At 39.3% G+C, this 11,474-nt stretch overlaps 1 long non-coding RNA gene across 1 annotated transcript; it reads left to right on the forward strand.

Annotated features, from left to right (window-relative positions):
• The first annotated feature begins 140 nt into the window (after window positions 1–140).
• LOC142489224 (uncharacterized) lies at window positions 141–3,782 on the forward strand. The gene is made up of 3 exons (XR_012799822.1): window positions 141–1,324; window positions 1,720–1,823; window positions 2,560–3,782. It is a non-coding gene; the product is annotated as an uncharacterized LOC142489224 (long non-coding RNA).
• Window positions 3,783–11,474: the final 7,692 nt, after the last annotated feature.

Below are 11,474 nucleotides of genomic sequence, written 5' to 3' on the forward strand. Positions count from 1 at the left end.
GTGTGAGGGGTGCTGCTGTGGGTGTGAGGGGTGCTGCTGTGGGTGTGAGGGGTGCTGCTGTGGGTGTGAGGGGTGCTGCTCTGGGTGTGAGGGGTGCTGGTGTGGGTGTGAGGGGTGCTGCAGTGGGTGCGAGGAGTGCTGGTGTGGGGGTTGTTGGTCAGCGACAGAGGGCCGCTGCCCGTGTGCGTGCTGGAGATGTTTGTGGTAGTGGTGCTAGCTTCACAAGTGGCGCAGTAATGGCCGCTTTTCGTGGGAATTTGAGGCATCCAGGGATGGGTACGCCGCGCATACAAGTCAATAGCTCGTCTTTGGGGACAATCTGTGGCATGAACGAAGTACAGTCCATTGTGTGTCCGTCCCAGAGTGAGAATACTTCGTGGGTGTCAAGTGACCATTACATGCATTCCCTTCCTCTTGAGGAAGGAGAGTGCAGTACAGGGGACCATACTGCACAAATAAAAAAAAGAAATTTAAAATTTAATGATCAAGAGAATCATGTTCTTGTGAGCGGTGTGCTCCAACACTATGATCGAATTTTTGGCAACCTATCAGGTACAACATAATATAGAATGTAATCCTATGAAATGTGTGTGAAAATGATGATGTGTGGCTGTGGTCATATTGCATGGTGTGCATACTGTCACACCGGTGACATAAAACATAGCAGTTGAAACATTGTATCGCATATAACGCAATTAAAGTACTCCAGCTATCACTAAAATCATTAGCCTCTGCAATAGTTCCGTACGTACAATGTTATGTATACAAGTAGGCTTGCGGCCTACATCTCTACTGTATTAATGTATGTGAAGTGTCGCTGATGTTGACATCACTGGCATGTATTGTTGTTCACAACGTCTGACATAATGTGTGTGACAGTTATTTGTATACAGGTGATGCATACCAAAAAAAGGAAACATGTGAGAAAGTCAAAGCTAAACATGCACAGGTACATGGAGTGTAATGAAAGTCAATAAAATTGCAAGTGCTGTAATGGGAACTATTTATTGTCTCCTGCGCAACTGTAGCTAAAACATCCGCCGTTACAAAGAGAATCTGTTGGGAGGAAATACGTCTGCATGTGGACGCCAACAGAGAACCCACAGCAACTGCAGGAAGCGCTTTGATGACATCAAGCAGAAGCTGGAAAAAAAAATCCAGCAAGGTTTGGAACATGCGGGTGGAACAGGCGGAGGTCCTGCTGCGGAGCAGTTCATATTGTCTCCATTGGAGGAGCAGCTTGCGGCAACCTTTCCGGCGGTACAAATTTCTGGAGTTCAGGGAGATTATGACATAGGAGTGTACCAGCAGCCTTTTCCACAAGGTTGGTGAAACAGTGAGGTTGGTGAAATATGTGTTTTGTGTGTATTCATACCTATGTGTGTCAATGTCATTTGATGTGTTGACCAACATGTCTAAACAGTTGGTGAACAGTACAACTAGATTAGACCTGTGTATCATTAAATAATTCCACAACTATACATGTTCTGCAAGACAACGACACAACTGCAACGTCCTGAGTTACCAATTCCAACATGCAAACGTATGACAATTTACTATGATTAGTAACATGTTGTACGAGGATGGTTCGGTTTTACTTAACTATATATTCATTTTCGCACATGCTTATCATGCTATGTGCATGTAAGTGTTGTTGTAAATCTTGTGTGCTGTTGCTTCGCATTTGTGATCGCCAATTAACTATATTTTTATTCACAGTGTGTCCGCCATCACACACATATGAAGAACAAATGCCCATGGAAGAGGAATGTACTTATGAAATTCCAGAATGTGTTTCTCCTTCGTCATTGATGCAGAAGAAGGTGAGATGTAAACAATTAAACCAAATGTATGTGGGTGTGAATGCAGAAACATATATCTGGGCAATGGCAAACATGCAGAAACTGCAATGGTAAGGTGTTGCACGACTGATGACGGCAGCGTTACTCACGATAAATAACACGTACAAATGTACATGTTATGACTGTCACATAATGTGATGGTATTTTAAACTTATAGAACTGGTATGTTTCATGGTATAGTGCAGTGGTACAGTAGACATTCGCAATATATGCACCGGCTTCACTTTCCTATGCATTGTTAATGTACGCATTCTGCATGGTGTTGCAAACTGACTGTGTTACGCATGACATTAACGAATTAACACGCGTATAGGTTCCTCTAAAGCTACCTTTACATGTGATTATTGAGGTAGTGGGTATGTTGGCAGAACTGTTTGTCATAACGACGTAATTGCATAGTTTTTGCATGAATGCACACCTAGTAGCCTTTAAAAATAACAATTTTTTTCTTGCATCTAAGTTTCTATTGTTGAACGACTGTTTCCAAACGGACAAACTTCTTAAGTATGCGGTGCATACATCAAGGCCTCATGTTTCTGTCGGTAGTTACACCATTGACATGGACCTTCTAGTAGTTTGTATGTCATAATGGTGTGTCATATGGGAAAACATGTAAGAAAGTGGCATAAAGGGCACAAGTTATGTACGTCTTTTCAATCTCTGAAAAGTAATGCTAAATGTTCCTGTTCTTTCACAGACATGATTACTTTGGAAACGGTGTCTCCAAACGTCGCTCCCACCTGCGTTGTTCCAGAGGTCATGACAGCTTCACAAGCTACCAATCTAACTACCAAGCACGCAGATGCAGGGATTGAGATTCTCCTGAAATCCTTAGAAACAAGGGAGGAAAAAATGATGCTCCTCCATCAGGAGCGACATGACCAAATTATTGCAGTGCATGGAAAACTTTTGTCCGAACTTATGACCATCAAAGACATCATGCAACACACAAACGATCTGCTTTTCACTCATAATGGCTTTATGGGATCAATTGCCCAGTCACTTAAAAATAAAGTTGACAGAGAAAATGCCCAAACATCTGGTTCCACAAGTAGCCCAACGCCACATTCCATTAGCTTCCCAATCGCTATTGGTTGGTGAAGTGGCTGACATATCACATATTACCCCCCCACCCCGTACATACTACAGTTCCCTTAAAAGAAAACCCATGTGAAGGTGTGCATACATATGCAGAGAACGCGACAAACCGTAGAAACAATCAGAAACTGCATCCGTGCCAAACTGCAAGGGAGTGTCCACAGCAACTGTTCATTGATGAGTTTCGACACGAAACAGTTGTAGATACTTTTCATAGTGTCAACTTTGTTCCAGCGCAGCAGAAGGGTACCCCAGGTCATATGCGTGCACGTGGCCTGGGGAGAAGGTGTAGAAAAGGCAGTTACAGCAGAGGAGGGGGAAGAAATTTACAAACATCTACATACACTTCTGGTGGCGGTAACATGTCGCCTTTCGTTCCACCAAAAGAAAGCAATGTGGCTTACACTAAGGCATCCGCTGTAAACACACAGGTGATGGATGAAAGAGTTGATGACAAACATGCTAAGAAAAAAGCTAAGCTACGTCACAATGTAACGCGAAAGTTGGAAAGGCCCAAAACACGCTCACAACTTGAATAGTTCATGGATATTTATGTAGTGATGTGTGTTTGTTATATGTCTGCACTTTTCACCCCCTATTCATGACTGCATTAACAGGATGTTGGTAAAATTAGCACTATCATATGTATGTGTACATAAGGTGTATCTTTAGCACACTTATGTGTTCTCCCTCCCACAACTCAGCAGCTCATGTGTTAAGTACAAACATGTTAAGTTACTCTCCGTTTGGCACTATTTTGCAATCTCATTCAATTTGATCGTATGTTGAGCATCGTTTATGGTACATAGTGTTATGTTCATAAAGAATAAAAAATTGTATGTACCAATAACGCCTTGTTTATTTTTTTCATGTGAAATCAACTTTGCACTAACAAATAATAGCAAGGAAAAGCAATGCAAGTAGTGTTAGAAACGTTGACGTCACATGTATTAGTACGGTTATGGTATGTAACAATAACTGTTCTTGATTCCCACAACGTCTACCACGTACTGTGCGCATCATAACATGGAAAATATTAACTTTTACTCATCATTACTGAACGCAGTACTAAAAACCAACTTTTTTTTGTTGGTGTTCAAATAGCCTCTACCGTTACAATGACATAACCTGCATGCATGCAGCACACTTTGGTGTCAATTACATGATAATGTACACATTTGTACATAAGTACACAGATGTGTCATATATGATAATGAATGACCTACAATTATCAGTTATGTTGCAAGAAATTATGAACTCGATGGTTTGTATTTGCTGAAAACCAAATACTTTTTGTGTTTCAGCAGTTGTTAATGATTTGTTACAACAACAGAAATTCAGACATATGATCTGAACATTATAAACATGCCCCTGTAATAGCACGCAAGGTTGGTGTAAATTAAAACATATTCTCTAGTACTACATAGGTGGGTATTACCAACATTGTTACATAGGATACAGTGGCAGAAGGTCACATTGCTAATAAAAGTAAACATATTTCATAAATATGTCATAACTTATTGGCAGGTACACAGGTGCTATTTTTATACTCCTTACAATTGCCGTTACCTTCCACATGTGATCACAAATTCTACCCATTCATCTGCATTTTGCTATACTTACGTTTAATGTACCATCATACTGTTTGCAATTTCTCTTCATTTCTATGTTACTGTAACCTTATGCCACTCTATCCAAAGGTAAAATGTTAATAATAGCAACGTATTACATTTAAGGCAATATACTGCCTTTGTCACTTACCTTTGTCTCAATTACAGGGGCCTGTTTATTATATTGTCCTTGTTTGTGTTAACTGTAATGCTACTCTCCCTTGTAGCACGTATGTTGTGTTTCTATGTGTGTGTGTGGTGTTTCAACGTTGTCTGTTGTTGTAATAGTTTCACACATACAATGATTGAGTTGATTGCATTGGGAAATTATGTTTAATTAAGTTGTCTATTTTCTGGAAAGCCAGTCAATTTTCAAATACCTTCACTTGACCAGTTTAGAAATTCTTATGCAGACACCTGCAGAATCGGGACGCTTGCTTTAAAACAGTTGTCCTTTTGTTAAATGACCTTGGTTAGCAGACAGTGTGAAACATTAAGTAGCTTGTTTTATATTGAATTCCTTCAAAGAATTGCAGATCATTGCAGAGAACACAGTTGCTTTAAGTTGCAGTAAAGAGAGGAAATAATGGCAGCACGTCCACCTCTAACTTACAAACAGTTAATATTCAATGCAATTTCTTCACAAACGGACGAAGGGGCAAGTGTGCAGGACATTTATAAATATATACAGGATAATTTCAATTACTACAGAAATGTGGCAAATCAGCTTGCGTGGAGAAACGCTATCCAACGCACTTTAACTTTACAACCGTGTTTTGAACGCATCCTGCCTATTGGTCCCGGCCACTCAGGCCTCTGGAAAATATGTGCCTGTCATGGAGAAGAAAATGTCAGCTATCAAAAGAATAAAAAAGAAAAGGTTACCAAACCAATAGCCGTTGGAGACATGCAGCATTTCTTGCTAAACGACATGGCTGACAGTTACATGTCCATGCAAGGATGCACAGGAACAGACTCAACAGGCAACATGCTGAGTGCTAACATGGTTGAGAATTTTTCATCATGCAAGGATCAAAGTATTAATCCAAGTACATCAGATGATATGCAGTGTTTGATTTCTGGAGACGAGGAAGGTGTAAAGATTTGCAGGTACAGTGTGTGTTAAATTTTTTTACTACTGATGTTTCACTGTAACTGCACATGTTGAAGGTATAAATTATTAATGTTTTTTTACAAGGCTGAAATGCCTGTATACATGACGTTGCCTGGACTGCTAACAAAGCAGTGAAGATGTTATTTTGTTAGCATGTGCATTCCATGCATGATATATGGTTCATAACAACAGTTTTCTTGTTATGGTGTTATAACGTGTGTGCTGTAGCTGTATTAATTCGTATGTCACTTACTGCAATCACATATACCTGTTAGGTGTCCTGTATAAATACCTATTATTGACATTGCTGATGTTGTAGCTCCTACAATAATATTTTTTATTTGCACCTCTGTGGAATTTTGCTATTAAATTATACTGTTGCAACAGACATTACAACTCAATTTATGTTCTATTATTTATAGTTTTTTTTTTTTCTCATTTGCATTTCAGAACCGTGAGTGTGCAGGTTTAATGTTAAACTGTGCAAGCCTCTTAAGAGCATAAAGTCCCACGACTGCACGCAAATATTGGACATACAAATGTACAAACAAATACACTGTGATAGTCATGCAAAACTGGACAAAAAGGAGTTGGTGTAATAAAAAAAATATTATAACGTATTTATAAGGTTGTTTGTTTCTGATAAATATGTGTTTGCAGCGCTGTCGCAGTTACATACTTGCTAAAACATATGTGTTCGTAAGGAAATACTCTTTGGTATGTACTCCATAGTTACGTGGTGATGTTGAGTTATTGCCTTAGTATCCCTCTTTTCATTTACAACAACAATTTTGCAACGTTCACGTAACGGCATGGCTGGCATGGCGCCAAGTACACAAATCGCGCCGTGTAAAAGGAAAAAAAACATGGATGGATGTAGCGGAAATATTTCAACATTTTAATATGTGACCGTAACCTTTACAAGTATGCTAACGAATTGACAAAACCAATTCTTAACTGTTACCCTGTCCCATACCTTTCCCGCGATAGGGGGCCGCCATGTTGACTTGGAGTTAGCCCAAGCGCTGCAGATGTACTTTATGTTACAGCACATGCGCATAAGCACAGCAACGCGCGCTTCCTAAACTGTCTGAGCGCTTGCTAGTGACGTAGCTCCTCGGTGAATCCGGAACAGATTTTTTTAAACAATTAATAAATGTTTGTGTATCTCTGAAATAAGCCTTTTGTCTTACTGCAATGTTGGGTGCTTGTTTATTGAAGGGGGGTGGTGTGTGGGGGTGGTGTGTGGGGTGGGGGTGGTGTGGGGGGGTCTGGAGGGGGGGGTGTTTAAAACGCAACATAATACAACTTGTTGTGCTTTGCATAAACTTTCAAACAACACAGTCTTTTTGTAACTACATATATATACACAGTACATGTATATGTTATACACTGTTGTTTATTAATTTCTGCATAACGGAACATTTATACTGTTATGCATTACGTAGAACATTGTTGGATTTTATTGACGTTATTTATGTTTAATGCAGAATTCATACCTTTGCCGGTAACTTAAGTGCAACAGTTAAATTAAATTAAAGGTAAGGGGAAACACACGTGTAAACATGTACAGGTACATACACTGCAACCATTGCCTTAAAGGTTGACGTAAACATAATGACCCTCTTAGTAATGTAAATTGTGAACGCTTCTACATAGCGTGTAATCACAAAGTTCAATACACTTTGTTTTCACACGCTGTGTCCCAATGTGCCAAGTATGTAAGTCATCAAGAACTGTATTGATGCGTTGCCTGCATTAACATAACACATCCGTTCATTTTGCCCTCAGGGTTCATTTTGAAAAGCACAATGTTGCTGGACCCACCACATAATAACAAACTGTTACACAGTTCACATTTCCTACTTTACATTCCCCATTACACATATGGCGGCTGCAAACAAGCAATGTGCCTTCAACCATTGGCCACAACACAAGGTATAAGTGGTATATAACACCACGTCCTTGTGTGTGTATGTATGTGTCCGTGTGTATCACTGTGTGTGTGTGTCATATTTTGAGTTTGTCTGATAAGGTGCCTGTGGGTGTGTTTCATTAACTGCGTTTGTGCCTGTGTGTCTCTGTGTACTTTACTGTGTGTCAGTGTGTTTCTGTGTGACACGCTTCCAGTGTGTCATTGCCTGTGTGTGTGTGAGACCATGACTGTCTGAGACAGTCAGAGAATGAGTACATGAAAAGGTGATGTAGAGAGCCCAAGTAACCAATTCTATGTAACATTCACACAGTGACACATAATGGAAGACACACCTCTACAGTCATTAACATATACACAGGCAATCAGTCAGTCATTCAGAGAGAGACAGAGAGTGTGAAAGCCAGTGTATTCCGAGACATTCCCAGCGAAGGAGTCAAAGAATTTAAAACTGAAAAACTTAAGGATTAGACAGCATTGTTGTTTTCATGCCTATGTGCACGTGTAAAGAGAAAAAAATTATGTATTACATCCATGTGCAATGTAAGTGTTGAACTATGTTAACATAATGACCCACATGTAGATTGTTAGTGCACTGATTGTGTGTGAACTCAAAAATGTTAACTAACAGTTTTGCTTTGTCTGTCAGTATGTGTTTCATTATTGGTGAAAGAAATTAAACTAAAAGCATATAATCCGCGCTCTAACCTAAAAACCTAAACCTATATATTAATTGAAATAAACAGGTGCTCTACAAACAAATAGGGGATCCCCTATATGGGAAACCCTAATAGTGATCCCTCACAACCTATTTTAGCAGATTGGGGAATGGCTGCCTCAGGAATAAAACAAACCTATCCACAAGGCATGTATACAAAGCACGAAAATGACAAAAAAGCACAGATACATACAACACAAACAGTGATTCCCTGGCGCACTATCAGATATTAAACCTGACTGAAGGAAGTAGTCCCATGAATCAATTGATGATAAGAATGAGATCCACAGTCCACAATGTCCCGTTCTTTTAGATTGGAGACTTGTCTGGAAATACAAATGAAACAACCATTGCGCAGTACCCTATGGTCAGTGTTCCACACCCTCACCGTTGCTATCTACTTACTTAAAAATAGATAATAATGGGCCTCAAAAGGTTTCTTTATTCTCCTCACGGTTGGCTCCAACTGATTCCTGCTACTGGTAACACGATCCTTACTTCCAGCATCAGCAACACCATACACCGAATGGGAACAAAAATGGGCACCAATAGTGTGATACTATAAACATTTATTACTAAAATAACAGGCTTAAAAACATGCACTCACATGCTGTAATGCCCTATGCGTGTCCTACAACGTGCCGTCCGCTTAACATACGAGGATGCCGAGGGATTGCAGGAGGAGACTGGAGTCGGCGTAGATCCCCGTTTCGTGGCCGCGACTCGGTGCGCCTGGTCCCTCCTCTGATGACGTTCCCTGCCAATCGACCTCTTCTCCTCACACAGCGTCTGCACGTAGCGGCACCTTGGGTGGAGCTTGCAGGACGTGCCGCTACGTGCAGACGCTGTGTGACAGGTATATGTGATTGCAGTAAGTGACATAGGAATTAATACAGCTACAGCACACACATGTTATAACACCATAACAAGAAAACTGTTGTTATGAACCATATATCATGCATGGAATGCACATGCTAACAAAATAACATCTTCACTGCTTTGTTAGCAGTCCAGGCAACGTCATGTATACAGGCATTTCAGCCTTGTAAAAAAACATTAATAATTTATACCTTCAACATGTGCAGTTACAGTGAAACATCAGTAGTAAAAAAATTTAACACACACTGTACCTGCAAATCTTTACACCTTCCTCGTCTCCAGAAATCAAACACTGCATATCATCTGATGTACTTGGATTAATACTTTGATCCTTGCATGATGAAAAATTCTCAACCATGTTAGCACTCAGCATGTTGCCTGTTGAGTCTGTTCCTGTGCATCCTTGCATGGACATGTAACTGTCAGCCATGTCGTTTAGCAAGAAATGCTGCATGTCTCCAACGGCTATTGGTTTGGTAACCTTTTCTTTTTTATTCTTTTGATAGCTGACATTTTCTTCTCCATGACAGGCACATATTTTCCAGAGGCCTGAGTGGCCGGGACCAATAGGCAGGATGCGTTCAAAACACGGTTGTAAAGTTAAAATGCGTTGGATAGCGTTTCTCCACGCAAGCTGATTTGCCACATTTCTGTAGTAATTGAAATTATCCTGTATATATTTATAAATGTCCTGCACACTTGCCCCTTCGTCCGTTTGTGAAGAAATTGCATTGAATATTAACTGTTTGTAAGTTAGAGGTGGACGTGCTGCCATTATTTCCTCTTTACTGCAACTTAAAGCAACTGTGTTCTGTGCAATGATCTGCAATTCTTTGAAGGAATTCAATATAAAACAAGCTACTTAATGTTTCACACTGTCTGCTAACCAAGGTCATTTAACAAAAGGACAACTGTTTTAAAGCAAGCGTCCCGATTCTGCAGGTGTCTGCATAAGAATTTCTAAACTGGTCAAGTGAAGGTATTTGAAAATTGACTGGCTTTCCAGAAAATAGACAACTTAATTAAACATAATTTCCCAATGCAATCAACTCAATCATTGTATGTGTGAAACTATTACAACAACAGACAACGTTGAAACACCACACACACACACACATAGAAACACAACATACGTGCTACAAGGGAGAGTAGCATTACAGTTAACACAAACAAGGACAATATAATAAACAGGCCCCTGTAATTGAGACAAAGGTAAGTGACAAAGGCAGTATATTGCCTTAAATGTAATACGTTGCTATTATTAACATTTTACCTTTGGATAGAGTGGCATAAGGTTACAGTAACATAGAAATGAAGAGAAATTGCAAACAGTATGATGGTACATTAAACGTAAGTATAGCAAAATGCAGATGAATGGGTAGAATTTGTGATCACATGTGGAAGGTAACGGCAATTGTAAGGAGTATAAAAATAGCACCTGTGTACCTGCCAATAAGTTATGACATATTTATGAAATATGTTTACTTTTATTAGCAATGTGACCTTCTGCCACTGTATCCTATGTAACAATGTTGGTAATACCCACCTATGTAGTACTAGAGAATATGTTTTAATTTACACCAACCTTGCGTGCTATTACAGGGGCATGTTTATAATGTTCAGATCATATGTCTGAATTTCTGTTGTTGTAACAAATCATTAACAACTGCTGAAACACAAAAAGTATTTGGTTTTAAGCAAATACAAACCATCGTGTTCATAATTTCTTGCAACATAACTGATAATTGTAGGTCACTCATTATCATATATGACACATCTGTGTACTTATGTACAAATGTGTACATTATCATGTAATTGACACCAAAGTGTGCTGCATGCATGCAGGTTATGTCATTGTAACGGTAGAGGCTATTTGAACACCAACAAAAAAAAGTTGGTTTTTAGTTCTGCGTTCAGTAATGATGAGTAAAAGTTAATATTTTCCATGTTATGATGCGCACAGTACGTGGTAGACGTTGTGGGAATCAAGAACAGTTATTGTTACATACCATAACCGTACTAATACATGTGACGTCAACGTTTCTAACACTACTTGCATTGCTTTTCCTTGCTATTATTTGTTAGTGCAAAGTTGATTTCACATGAAAAAAATAAACAAGGCGTTATTGGTACATACAATTTTTTATTCTTTATGAACATAACACTATGTACCATAAACGATGCTCAACATACGATCAAATTGAATGAGATTGCAAAATAGTGCCAAACGGAGAGTAACTTAACATGTTTGTACTTAACA

Source organism: Ascaphus truei, chromosome 3 (assembly GCF_040206685.1).
Source record: "Ascaphus truei isolate aAscTru1 chromosome 3, aAscTru1.hap1, whole genome shotgun sequence".
NCBI classification, from domain to species: Eukaryota; Metazoa; Chordata; class Amphibia; order Anura; family Ascaphidae; genus Ascaphus; species Ascaphus truei.